The sequence below is a fragment of the Pteropus vampyrus genome, unplaced genomic scaffold (genome assembly GCF_000151845.1).
Source record: "Pteropus vampyrus isolate Shadow unplaced genomic scaffold, Pvam_2.0 Scaffold466, whole genome shotgun sequence".
NCBI lineage: Eukaryota > Metazoa > Chordata > Mammalia > Chiroptera > Pteropodidae > Pteropus > Pteropus vampyrus.
The window spans coordinates 45,706-59,541 of NW_011889247.1; the positions used below are offsets into that span (position 1 = coordinate 45,706).

At 35.3% G+C, this 13,836-nt stretch overlaps 1 pseudogene; it reads right to left on the reverse strand.

The window, feature by feature from the left end:
* Positions 1-309, reverse strand: part of LOC105306933 — a 1,001-nt pseudogene extending 692 nt beyond the window's left edge.
* Between the last annotated feature and the right edge of the window lie 13,527 nt (positions 310-13,836).

Sequence of the window (13,836 nt, forward strand, 5' to 3'; positions counted from 1 at the left end):
ACCATACTTGTAAATGAAATACTTGTGGATTTAAGTTTCACTGTTTTCTCTATAGGATCAACTACAGAATGTTCTTACTCACATTTTGGTTTTTATTGCACCAATAAGAGATTTCACTATGGAAAGCAATCCTAACTTTGTGTTGAGAAGTCTGTGGCTGTGCAACTTTCCAGAGAGATCTATATAACTGTTGAATATGTCAACTCCAGCCACACTGGCATTCATAGAGTTTGGGTATTTCTGCATTCCAGCTGCTGTAACACTTTCCCATGGGTGGTCAAAGCTGCGCTTCAAAGTTCAGATCTTCATGATTCCAATGGCCTATACAATGTTTAAGCATTGAAATAAAGCAAATAGGTCACACTTGCTCCCATCTCCCACCTGCCGGCCGGCCACCTGCACAGTCAGGCCAGTGGGAGGGACATCCAGACACACTGCCCCATGCTCTGTCCAGGCCTGGGTTTTTGGAGATCAAGTTTCTTTAGCTAGGACTATGTTTAGCACTTTCCAGCATCATTATAGTTAACAGTAGAGTTTAGGTCAGGCAATTAACTTCCTCCTTTTTCCTCTCTCTTAATTTTTGATTCATTTTATACAGGTTTCTCTACCATTTCTTGTGCTGGGTTGGAGTTGGACAAGTTAGTTCTGTTTTTTATCTTCCAGTTAACTATGCCAAATTCTTTTGACAGGCACCCATTGGCAGAATATTCAGCCTTGGGGAAACAAGTATTCACACACACATACCACTCTAATGGCATTTCTGGTATTTTATAGTTTATAGAGTAAATGTTTTCTGTTTTCACATACCTCTAAAATATGGAATCATTTTAAAAATTCAATTTGCTCATGTGGACGCATGGGTTTTGTGATAAAAATGGTAAAGATGCCATTCTTTCCTTGTAGGAACTAAGGAAAGATAGGAAAGGAAAATAAGATATCCTGTTATAGTTTTGTCACTTCCATACTACTGAGAACAGCAGAGCAAACCTAGGAAAGCGTGTCTATAGTAACACACACCACAGTAAGACATGAGTTTTGGTTTTTTTTGGTTTTGGTTTTTAATGCTGGTTTGGAATAGCCAATAAATGCTGGATTCAGTGATATGAATCATTCTACACAATACTGAGAACATGGATGTTTCTTATAGTGAACAGTCTCTTCACAAATCCTCTAAGAATCTAGGTTCTATTGAGATATAATGCCAGAAAAGATGGTGGAAAAGTTTGTAAACTGGAAGTTCGTGGAACTTAGATAAGAGAATAAGAAACCAGAAGTAATAAAGTGGATTTTGTTTTCCTAAATTAAAGAACTTTTTTTTTGAAATGATGAACAGAGTCAGTTTGACCTGTTTAGAAAGCCCATACCCTCTTACATCTGGGTTCAATGTTTCTCTTAGGTGCTACCCAAGCCTCTTTGGCCCTTTGTATCACAGTGCATGAGAAGATATATTAAAACTGCTTCTTTGATTGTCTTTTTCCTCTCAGCTCTATGCTTATTGAGGTCAGAGATTACATCTTATTCATCATTACAGAGCCTAATATAAAATAGCTTCTCAGTATATGTTTATTAAGTATATAGTATAAATTAGCTGTATATAATTATAAACTAAGTGACTTAGGCCATTACTATTATATCATGCAAAAAAGAGATTAAATGGTAATGGCCTAAGTCACTTTGTTTAGAAAATGCTAATGATGATACATAAGAAATGCCACAATCTCACAACAAAATAATTCCAAAGAATAAACAGAGCTTTGAAAAAGCTGCACAGAGTACTAAGATTAGAGAAGCAGGGATCTATATCATGAGGCAGTCATTTCTAGTATTAGTGTACTCTTGTTACAGACTGACTTTGATCAGTATAAGGATTGTGAAGCAGGTTGCAATCACACCAGTGCAGACCTGGAACGTGTGTGAGAAGAACCTAGGACACCACAAAGAGGATCCAAATGTAAGTAGAATTACTTTCTCATCAGAAAAGTGATGAGGGGTGTTCAGTTACTTAAAGTGAAACTGGAGTCTCATGCATCCCATGCTGTGAATCAATCTTCATTCATTGTTTGTCTATAGGTATAAGTAAGCCACATGTTTTCTTTAATGAGGGGGAGTTTACTCAGTCTAGACAAATCCTTGTGTTGCCCTCATGAAGTCCCGGGTTAAAGAACCCCTGCATTGTTTTTTGTAGAACCTGACTTGGAACTGTTAAAGTCTAGAATTTAGTGCTCAAAGTGTGTGTTACTGCTGAAGCAGCCTACTTTTAATATTGAGCCTAATAAGGCTTCTTCCTTTGAAGGTTTGCTAATTCCACATGGCAGGCCACATTTCTAGCCTGCTTCTTTCACTATTTCAATGAAGTTTTTAATCTCGCCTCCTTTATCCATCCAACCTCCTGCAAATTGACATGATTGTAAAGAAGTGAAATATGTAAAAGGGGTAATTCTGTTGAGGTGATTTAAAATTATTTTAATTATTATTAATAGGAGAAAATATGAGATAAAGTTGCCAAAACTAATGCAATTCTTTAAAATTTCAGAGTATAAAAACTCATCTCTGTTTAGATTGTAAGTTATATGTATTTGACTGCTAAAACAAAATGTTTGCATAAATACTATCTTTTAATAATTTGTATTTTTAAATCTATATAGTTTTAAGATTCAAATATTACAAATTTTATAATAAAAAATAAAAATTCTCTGCCTTACCTCCTCATTATTTGCTCAAATTCTTTTAATTTATTGTTATTTATGCACATATTTCTAAACTATACATTTTTCTTTATTTACCAGTTTCTGTTTATATTATGGAAGATTAGTTTTTAGCAGTCTTATGTCACACATGCCCTTTTGCCTTCTTCCATTTTTCCAATAAAAATAGACCGTAATTTAGTTAACTCAGTAAGCGATATCTGCCTGATGCGATTGATTAAGGTTTATTGCTTAGCCAGTTATTGTATTCTGATTACATTTCATTTCTTGTAAAATTGCAGTTCTTTGTTCTAACTGCAGGTATTGTCCTTTCTCTTTTGGCTTGCTTAATTTGCTATACAGTTATCACTTTATAATTAAGTATTACGAAAGTCTCCAATAGAATTGTAAATACTTCTGCCCATTATTTTACAAATGGTCAAACACGGGAAGGTGTTTCCTGGGTTCCTTTTTGGTCTAGAGTTGTCAGTTTTGTCCACACCAGGTGGTTGCTCTTTGGCCTGCACTGACAGGCTTTGCTGCCTCCTGCTCTCTCTTCCAGCCACTTTTCAATCATTTAAATTAATAAGTTGACATGATAATTTCAGTTAATGTAGTAAGCAGAATTCCTAGAAGGGGCCTTATGATTTTACATTCCTGAATGCCCAGAACCTGTGATTGAAATACCACTTCCATGATTGTGTTACCTTATATGGCAGAGTTGATCTTAAAAAGGGGAGATTGTCACATGAGACTTTAAAAGCAGAGAACTTTCTCCAGTTGGTGTCAGAAGAGGAAGGCAGAGGGAAACTCAGATTCTAAGCACAGGAAGAATTTGATGGGCCTTTGATGGTTTGAAGATGGGAGTGAAAGGGGGGAGTCAAATGATGAAGAATGCAGGTATTGTCTAGGAGCGAAAAGGGGACCCCAGCTGATCGACCCCAGCCAGGAAATGGAAACCTCAGACCCATATCCACAAGGAACTGAGTTCTTCCAGTAACCCAAGAGAGTGGATTCCTCTCTGAGCCTTCAAATGAAAGCCCAGCAGGTCAACTCTTTGGTTTTAGGCCTTCTGGACCCTGAGCAGAGGACTCAGTAGAGTCCAACTGCATTTAAGCCTGACATAATAAAGTTTATGGTGGTTTGTTATGTTGCAAGAGAAAACTAATATTGTTTTAAGTATTTCACTGGTCAGATAGCCACAAAACTAAAAATAGCATAACTGCTCAGCATTAAAAAGGAATTTATTAATTCTTATTAGGATTAGAAAGTGCTAATATATACAACGTGGATGAATCTCAGAAAATTTTATTGCTCCGAAGAAGTCAGACCTAAAAGAAAACAAGTCATGTTCTATGATCCCATTTGTGTAAAGTGAAATAGGCAAATCTAATTTATGGTGATTGATATCAGAAAATACTGTCTCTGAGAGCAGGGGCGGGGGGGAGAGACAGGACTGGCTAGAAAGGGCATCAGAATTTTTCTAGGGTGATGGAAATATTTGGTGTCTTGTTTTCCTCTTGATTTCCTGGGTGCATATAGTTGTGAAAACTCTTAGAACCAAATACTTAAGATTTATACATCTTTCTATGTATTTACTACAAATAAATGAAAATGAAAATAAAATGAATCCCTTTGTAATCATCCAAGGTTGAAGTGTTTACTAGCACCTCTGAATTGCTAGATATCAATATGTAAAGGATTCCTCAGACAGTAAAACAGGAGCTGCCTTGTGACATTTCATTTACTGTTTTAAACTTCTTAAATCTTGTCTAGCCACTCACTTTTTAATGTGTTTATTTTCTTTCACTTCCCAAACCCAACAATGTTTTGAGCTCTTTGGTGGCAAGGATATCACAGTTCTTACCAACCTAGACTGTAAGGGTTCAATAATTGATCATTTGGTTAATTTATACAGGGAAAATAAGAGAAAAATAAATGATAGAAACAGGAAAGAAAACAGTTACAAATAATAAATTGCAATGTCTAACTTAATTTTTGCTAAGAGTTTTAACCTTATCTGTTCTTCAGATATTCAGCTATTTTTAGCTGCTAGAGCTCCACTATTTAAATACCATGTTCATAATATGTCATTACATGTTTAATCATTAAGAGAACTTCTGGACCTTGTCTCTTAATGCAACTAGACTCTTCTTATCTTCACAAAAAAGCTCCCTTTTGAGAGAACTGATATGATCTTTCTTTTTTCATAAGTTTCCTAAGCAGCCTCCTCTCCTACCATTGCTCTGAAATAACCTGAATTTTTGATTGCCTTTACTTCTTGAAGCACTATCTTTCATTAAGTAGATAGTAAACCTTCTACAATTGTTAATGGCAATGTGTTATCAAGGATTAGATATATATAACATTTTTTGTTTAATGAAGACTTCTAATAAAATCATTTAAATGGCTATAATTGTAAGAGGAGTTCATGAAATATATTTATAAATACAAATATTACATTAAAAATGCAAGATAGTAAAAATAGGGCTTAGCCCTAGAACAGGGTAAATTTACAGAATTATAAGAAAATATCAGGAATAATGGCATCAGTGCTCTGCTCCATTTTCCAGTCTACTAATCTATTCACCCTGCTTTTAATTAAAACTCACTGCTTCCTGTAATCTTAAACTAATCCTTGAAAATTGTAGACATGAGAAAAACAGAAAGGAAAGTGGTTCTTGTTGACAGATGATAGAGAACAATCACTGGACTTTTCAGTTTTTTGCCTACTAATTTCGGAAGTCCAGATTGCCTTTGAGTGACTCTCTGCTGTTTTGTTTTGCCCTCAAATCCGGGACCGTGACTCTCCACAGTGGTGCCTGTAAGTTAGCTTTGGCTTTAGTACATGCCCTGTCTCAGATTTAACTGAAAATCCAGTTGAAGGCTGAATAATAGAAATGTTGATGATACTGATGACTTACAAACTGAAATGGTTAATGCTTGAGACTTCAGAGGACCTAGATTCTAAACGCCTGCTAGGTCATTGTTCTTAAAATATAAGTCACAGTTGTGCTGACTCAGTATCTTATTTCCTGGGTCAGAGTCTGGATACCAATACTCTGCATACATAATTTATCATTTGCTTATTTTTCTTCTACATTAATTACCTGGAGGTATCTGTGCTCATATCCTATAGGAGAGGAATTAGATATAATATAAAATTAGCATTAAAAAAATTGAGTTTCTGTAATCCCATATATAGAATAATATGGCAAGTTTCTTAAACATGGTGACCTGTGGTTTTCCCATAGAATGATTTTGGGGATTAAATACAACATATGTATATATTTTTTAAAATTTTTATTGAGTTCCAATTTATATAACAATATTCATTCTATTGAGTTTTAACAGTCTTTATACCTGTCTAGATGAAATTACCAGAAGTGCCCAATTCAATGTTATTGAGACCTCAAAAGACCTGGATTCCAGATGTCTGCCAGGTCTATGGCAGGTGGAATCGATTCTATGGCCATCTTTGCCTTCCCAGTTTTAAATGCAGTTGAACTTCTGTTTTCCATACACCATTCCCAACACAATGAGAAACCTGGCCCTTCTTTCAACTTTCAAATTCAATACATTTGTAAACTCAGCAGTCTTTTTTTAACTATTGGTCGATGTTTGTGGCAGGGACTAGCTGTCCACCAGAAACTTGTGCTTCTCCTTTCTTTCAGTAATAGTTTTGGGAAACAGTTAACTGACCAGGACATGGTTCCTGGCATATGTTATTCTCTTGCAATTCCTCTCCTGTCCTCTGCCCTATCTGATAATTTGGGGTGTGGAAATTCTTATAACTCTTTAGAATTTTCCTATCTTTTGTGCCATTGTCCTCACTGATTTTTCTCTGGGTCTGATAATCTCTTTTCTCCAGAGCAGCATTGTTTAATTGAACTTTCTATGATGATGTAAATGTGCTTCCTACTACTATAGCCACTCATCTTCTGTGGCTTTAAGACCTTGTAATGTAGCTAGAATGCCTGATAAACTGGATATTTAAATTTTATGTTAATTACTTTAAATTTAGATAGGCATCTATAACTGGTGACCAAAACTCTCTCCTTGCACAAACTTTAGCCAGACTCCTCTAAGCTTTGACTTTGGTGTCTGTCCTTGTCAGGCCCGCATTGCCCAGTTTTAGCAAGGATCAAGTCAGTTCAAAGAGCATCCCCACCCTTGATATCTGATCACTGTCAATATCTGGTCAAATTCCTCATCCTGCATCCTCAGTGCATTATAACTGTGGCCTGACTTCAGCCAAAATCCTGTTAGCTTGGTTTAGCCAAAATCTCCACTGATGGTTCTTTTTAGTAATTTTCCAACCTCTGACCTCTACCCTGCTTTTGCTGCAGATCCCCACTTGTCCATGTTGTATTCAGAATTGAGTCCAATTCTATACTTTTTGGGATTAAATAGGCCAATTCTATACTTTTGGGGATTAAATAGGCCAATTCTAAACTCAATGGAATGAATATTGCTATATAAATTGGAACTCAATAAAAATTTTAAAAAATATATACATACGTTGTATTTAATCCCCAAAAGTATAGAATTGGACTCAATAGGCCTCTTTTCCCCTATTGCAATAGTTCCTGAATAAAATCTGTTTTTACAACTTTACTGTCTAGCTCTGGTTTTCTTTAACACTAGTGCCTAGTGTATTGTAGATCTAGTTCGTGTGATTAAATACTCAGGAGAAAGTCTCACTCTTGTTTTCCTTTAGTGGTAGATGAAACTTTTTAAAAATCCTGACTCCCCCACCTCCGCCAAAAAAAAACAACAACTGTCATTAGTATCCATGTACAAGTTTGTCTTTTCAAGCAGTGGCACACAAACTTACATGCAAACAATTTATCCATAAAACTTCTGATTCAGTTAATCAGGGAAATGTATCCCCTTAATGTGATTTTTAAGTAAGTATTCAGGTGATTCTGGTGCAAGCAGTCTGATGCAACTTTTGATAAATACTGTCATGTGTTCTAAACTCCTGGGGTAAATGTTTGATGTTAGAGGTATGAATAAAGATGAAAAAATATATCAATAAGAATAAGAGATTATGGAATAGATGAAAACATAATTTTTGGTATTAAAATTTTTTATAAGAATTTATAATTAAAAAAAAAAGAAAAACATCTATATGACACTTGAGTTTTTCCTGTGTCTTGGCTACTGTGAATAATACTCCAGTGAACATCTGAGTGCATATATTTTCGCGGGTAAATATTTAAAATTTTTGGGATAGATACCCAGAAGAAGAATTGCTGGGTCATATGCGCCCAACATTAGATGATTGGGTAAAGAAGATGTGGTATATATATATACAGTGTATTACTCAACCATACGAAATGATGAAATAGTGCCATTTGCGACAACATGGATGGATCTTGAGATTATCATGCCAAACAAAATAAGTCAGACGGAAGAAGTCGAGAACATATGATTTCACTCATATGTGGGATATAAAACTGAATGCAACAAACAGACTCATGGATATGAACAACAGTTTAGTGGTTACCAGAAGGAAAGAGAGAAGAAGAGGAGGTAGAGAAGGGTAAAGGGGGTCAAATATATAGCGATGGAAGATAATTTAACTTTGGGTGGTGAACATAATGCAATATACATATTATGTATTATTGTATTGTACATTTAAAGCCTATTTAATTTTATTAATCAATAAATTTAATAAAATATAAGAAAAAGAAAAAAACAAAACCTTTTGTGTTAGAGTCAACATTGTTGGGCTAGGATCTGTTTTCCCAGGCGGTGTTCACTCTTGTCCTTTGGGGCTCTTTGTTGGAAAAGGACAAAAGGCACTGGGACTCTAAACTTTAAAAAGGAGAAGGAAGCCATATAAAAGATGTTTTGATTCTTCTTTCTCTCTCATCATTCAGTCATTCAACCACTATTTTTTACCACTGACCATCACGGTGTTAAGGGCTGGGAATGCAGTGTCTTTTCTATGATGCTTATTGTTTAGTGTATAAAGGAAGCAGAGGATTATTGATCATTTGATATTTTTCCGGCACTCTTAATTGATTTCCATGTATTATATTATTTTAACTCCTTCCCACAACAATTATATGGAAATAGAGGCTATTGTTACTAAAATAAAAACACTTTAGAAGAAATTAAAATATTCTATATAGAAATTTCTAGAATAGGCCACAGTGGATAAGGAAAGAGAAAAATTCTGAGTGAGTATCATAAAATGCAATGAAAAGGAAGCAAGTAGACCAGTTCCTGATTGGAAGCCTGCAGACTTGTCCTGTTCTTTTTCATAGGGTGAAATCTAGTCACCCTCAGACCTGGGAGCCACCATGGCCCGCTGGGTCATGAAATCTGGCCCGCTGGGTCATGAAATCTGGGAATAATAGGAGCCTTTGGAGATGCAGAGGACCTAGGTTTCTAGTATCTTACGTTCAACTCCAAAGCCTTTTCCCATAGAAAATTGTTATATGTCAGTCACCCATCTCTATGGGGATGGTATCCTTCAGATGTATTATGGGTTTAATTGACTTATTAGGAGTATGTTCCTAATGTACAAGGTAGGAGTAAAGCATGTTAACCCTAGAGTATGAAGTGAATCTTTTCTGTAAGAAATAAATCAGCAAAAATCATTGTACATTTAATTAGATCAGTGAACTGCAAATACACCTCACTGTATATGAACCTTGAATAGTCAAGGAAAGTCATTGAACAGGATTAAAGAAAAATGGCATTATTAACATATACAAATTGTAAGCTATTGAAATGTTTTTTATCCTGCTTAAATTAAAAGAGGAAAAAAGAAAGACGAAAGAAAAATACATAAAGCAAAAAGAAAAGAAGAATAAAAGAAAGAATGAGTGGCAATGGAAAGAATTGGTCAACTTGGTAAATAGAAAAGAGGAGAAAAAATAGTAAAAGCCATTGGCAGTAGAATGTCACCAGCAGTGTCTAGGCATAGAAAGTTCTGGCTCCCCTATGTAATATGTTGTCCTCTCCATGTGGTAAATTAATTTGAGCAGTGGCTGCACATTCATCAGCTTAGTAAAGTGCAGTAACCCTCATTTTTAAGATTGACCAGTCTCCTACCTTGGTTCTGATTCTACCCCCTTATGAACCTTAGTTTACCCTGATTTCTTCTGCTGAATTAAATTGTGAATACAGGATCATTGTGTGTGATAACTGCATTTCTCATTGTAAATTGTTACATTTCTTGTTCATGAGTTTGTGGTTGTGAATCATTCCTTAGTGAGCAGCGCTGTGTTTACTGAGTCAACATGCCAGGGCCAAACTCCAAATTATGGTGATCTGACCAATGCCCTGCTCCCAGCTGTCCAGTCTGACTACTAGCCTTATTTTATTTTGATTATGATCCATGTTTTTGCATCATAGCTTATTATCATTATTGTAGTTATTAACATCATAAAGATGATAAACATTAGCTAAGAGCCGACTGTCTGAAGTATACCATAATGTACTTTATCTGTTTGCTTAATAGCAACCTTGTTAAGTGGTTTTGTAGTCTTCCAAGAATGGTCTTCTGAACTGAAAAGTTGTTTTCATAACCAAGTTTCAGGATCCATATAGAGCCATAGGGGCAGAAGAGATGCCTGCCTTGTTAACCTGACCAGCAAAAGCAACCCTTATAGTGTATTGATAGATGCCACTTCTAGACTTCTCTCACATCTAAGAGACCAGAATTATTTTTCATTTTAAAGAAGAGAAAAATAAAGCCCAGAATGTTAAAGTGCTAAACCAAATTTGCTCATATTAAAAAATCTAATTATTGACAGAGCTGGGATTTTTGCCCAGGTTTGCTTGACATCAGCTTGTGTTTATTTCCTTTGAGATATGTTTACTCCCTAACTTTTGGTAGGCAAGATATTAGTTTTGCATAAAACTAACTAATTAACTAACCAGCCAAGCATGCATTCCTAAACCATTAGGCCTAGTGAAGTCTGCCTGTGGGAAACTTGGGGCTCTGCCCTTGGTTGTAAATTCTGAAAATATCACCTGTAACTTAAACATTTGCACATGTGGAAAGTGAGTCATGACTGTGGGAAAATTCTCCCCCCATTTACTGTTTGGATTCTATTAATTTAGCCTGAAAACTCTTCTGGCTTCCCCATACCCTCATCCACCCACACCCTGGGATAACCTGAAATTCTTCTTCTACAAATAAAGGCATGAAGTGTCTAAGAGCCTTCAGAGGAACTTGGGATGCTCACAGAGAAGAGTGTGGAAGAAAAGAGGACAGAAAAGACAAACTTGACTAATGAAACCATATGACCTAAACTAAATTGTGGAAAGACCATAGCAGATTTCTATAAGTAATTAAAAAATAATGTTCAAGAGTTGGAAAAGTAGACTTCATATAAATGACTGTTTCTGTGCTAAACAAACTACTGATGCAAAATTAGTCTAGAAAATCTCTGCCAGATCAGGGGTTTGACATTTCTTGTAAACCACAAAAGTATCTTACTATAATGATGGGAGTGGAAACAATGGTCCCTGTGCCAGTCCACATTTTTTCCTATTTCACTCTCAGACTTTTCTTGACTAAAGAGCCAAGGCCCTATTGATGCTCAGAAGTCTTATTGGATTTAAAGAGTCCAGCTGAATCAACAGGTCAGTGAATGGACTCTGAGTAAGAGTAGAGGCTCAGGAATTTCCTCATAACCGGTAGTCACTTGAGCTTCTCAGTAAAACCTGCCATTGGGTTTTCTAAAGGTGCCTAGGTGAGCACAATAGTATTGATTGAGAGAACAATGCCTTATAAAAAGATGAATTGACCTGCATATTAGAGAGTGATATAAAATTAGAATGAAAATTTCCTGCAAGAATAGAAATAATTGCAAATGTCTTTTTCTCTAAGCCTGTGCCTTGAACCTAGAGGAATTATTTCCCTTGACTGGATCCTTAAGCAACATCAAAACAAAGTTCAGCAACATTGAACTTTCAATTAAAGTATTAGAAACCCTGTGTTTGGCAAGGCTAAATATTTGAACTTGCTCTAAATAGCAGGGACTAGTTTGATCAACTCATGATCAGAGAGAAAATAATAAGCCTTTTTTCGGAGTAAGTTCTCTTCATACTAAACTAAGTATATTCTCATGTAGAATCTTATAAGGCTCTCAGAGATGCAAGAAGGATAAACATCATGCACTAAAGTGCCAGTCCCATAGGAAATGGAAAACATGTACCCACAGAAGTAAAAAGCAATGACTTAAGGGAAAGTCACTTCTTCCCATTTTTACCTTGATTGAAGTCATTTTATGTGAAGATGCTTAGATCTGGCAAAGTCACCTTAGTACTACAACAAAAAGTTATAAATGAGTCAGACTCAAACAGGAAAAAATTATACAGGAAACTCTCAATTTTTGTCTTCTGCTTACTTTATAAGTATTGCAGATCATGACAACAAACCTATTAATTTTGAAACAAACTCAAGAAATAATCATTTATCTGAAAAAAGTTCTGATGAACAATACAGCAAATCTTACAGGTAAGAATTAAATCTAGTTATTAGTAATGGCGTCTAGGGTGAAAGTAACTATTAGAATGTAGTTTCCCGAGTTTTTTTTTTAAAGGTGAAAAAAAAAATCAGGCCAAAAACATAGGAATTCTTTCTGAAATTTTAATTTTCTATTAGATATTACTTTACAAAATGAATTTAAAATTCTTTTTTTAGTACTAGATTTCCAGCACTGCCTCAAGTTCTATTTGTCTTATGAGGTGGTATGTAAATCACATCAGTAATGAAATGAATAACTTTCCTTAAATGTGACATATTGTATTTCATTCCAAATTGACATTTTACCTAAACTAACACAAAGAAAATAATGTATGTTCACTCAGTAAGCATTTGAGTATCTACTATGTGTTTAGCAGTATACTAGGTACTAGGAATACACATAAACTCACAGTATGAGGGAATAGACAGTAATATAAGCAAATACAATTGATGAGTTATGTTCTATACTGTATAAATTGTAGATTTATTTGAGCTTAACTGTTGGAAAGGATGTTACCTAGAATCTTTGCAAACCTTAACATCCCTTATAACCTCTTATTAGCACTAAAAGGAAATCTACCTGTGAAAATGTTTGCATTCCCCTAAAGAAATCTAAGAAATAAAGAGCTCCTTATTTCTATCATGTGGCAACAGACTATTCAACTGATTATGAAAGATGTCCCAAGAAGTTTCTCACCATCATAGAAAAAAATGATAGGCTCCATCTTCTTTTACTCATTAGTATGTCTCATTGAGTCTTTCATGTCTCTTTCCTATCATTATTTATTCTTTCTGTTTTTATAAACATTGATCCAGAGAATTAGTTGAAATGATCCAAGACAGCAGTGTATCTCAGGTCTTCTCTCTCTGGAGCATTATCTTGGAGGGATACAGAGTAAGGACAGAACGTGAGACTGACCTCTAACAAGAGGTCAAGATGTTAAACCCTTGCAAGCAGTAGAGTCCCAATTGTCAGTATAAGATCACTCTTACTCCCTTATCACATATCTATTTGTCTATCCATTTTACTTGCAATAAAGCTCTATTGCAGCTACTTCTACATTTTTATTTGAGTAAGAAGGGTCAGTTTTTGAGAGTAAGGAGATGCATGAGGGTGATGGAGGGTTAAAAAGAGATATGAAATAGCTGTCTCGATTGACCAAGAAAATATAATAGGTAATCCTCAAACCTATTGAGATTCGTGGTCATACATTTAAAGTATTCATAATTTAGTCTCTGTAAATTGGCCCTAGTATTCTAAATACTTAGATTTTTCCCCCTCAGCGTTGTCATTCTGCAGTTCCTATAACATATCATGAGAAAGTTAGGGACATTTGGGAAGCCAGCTTTCTCATGTGCTCATATACTGTGTAATATCCTAAAAGAGTGAGTAGCCCTGAGCAAGCAAGCCATTTTCACTTTTGGAATATGCTTCATCTGTTAAATACAGGTAATAGTCCCTGCCGTGTCATCTTACAATCATTTATGGGTTTATAATCCTTTAGTATCCTATCCACTTACTGTATTCAGGTACTATTTTAGGACACAGTGATAAATCCAATAGGCACATGAAGAAATAAGATAATAAAATGTGGCATATACCACATATGCACAGTTCAGTGGAAGCACATTGTTATGATTGGGAGACTATCAAGT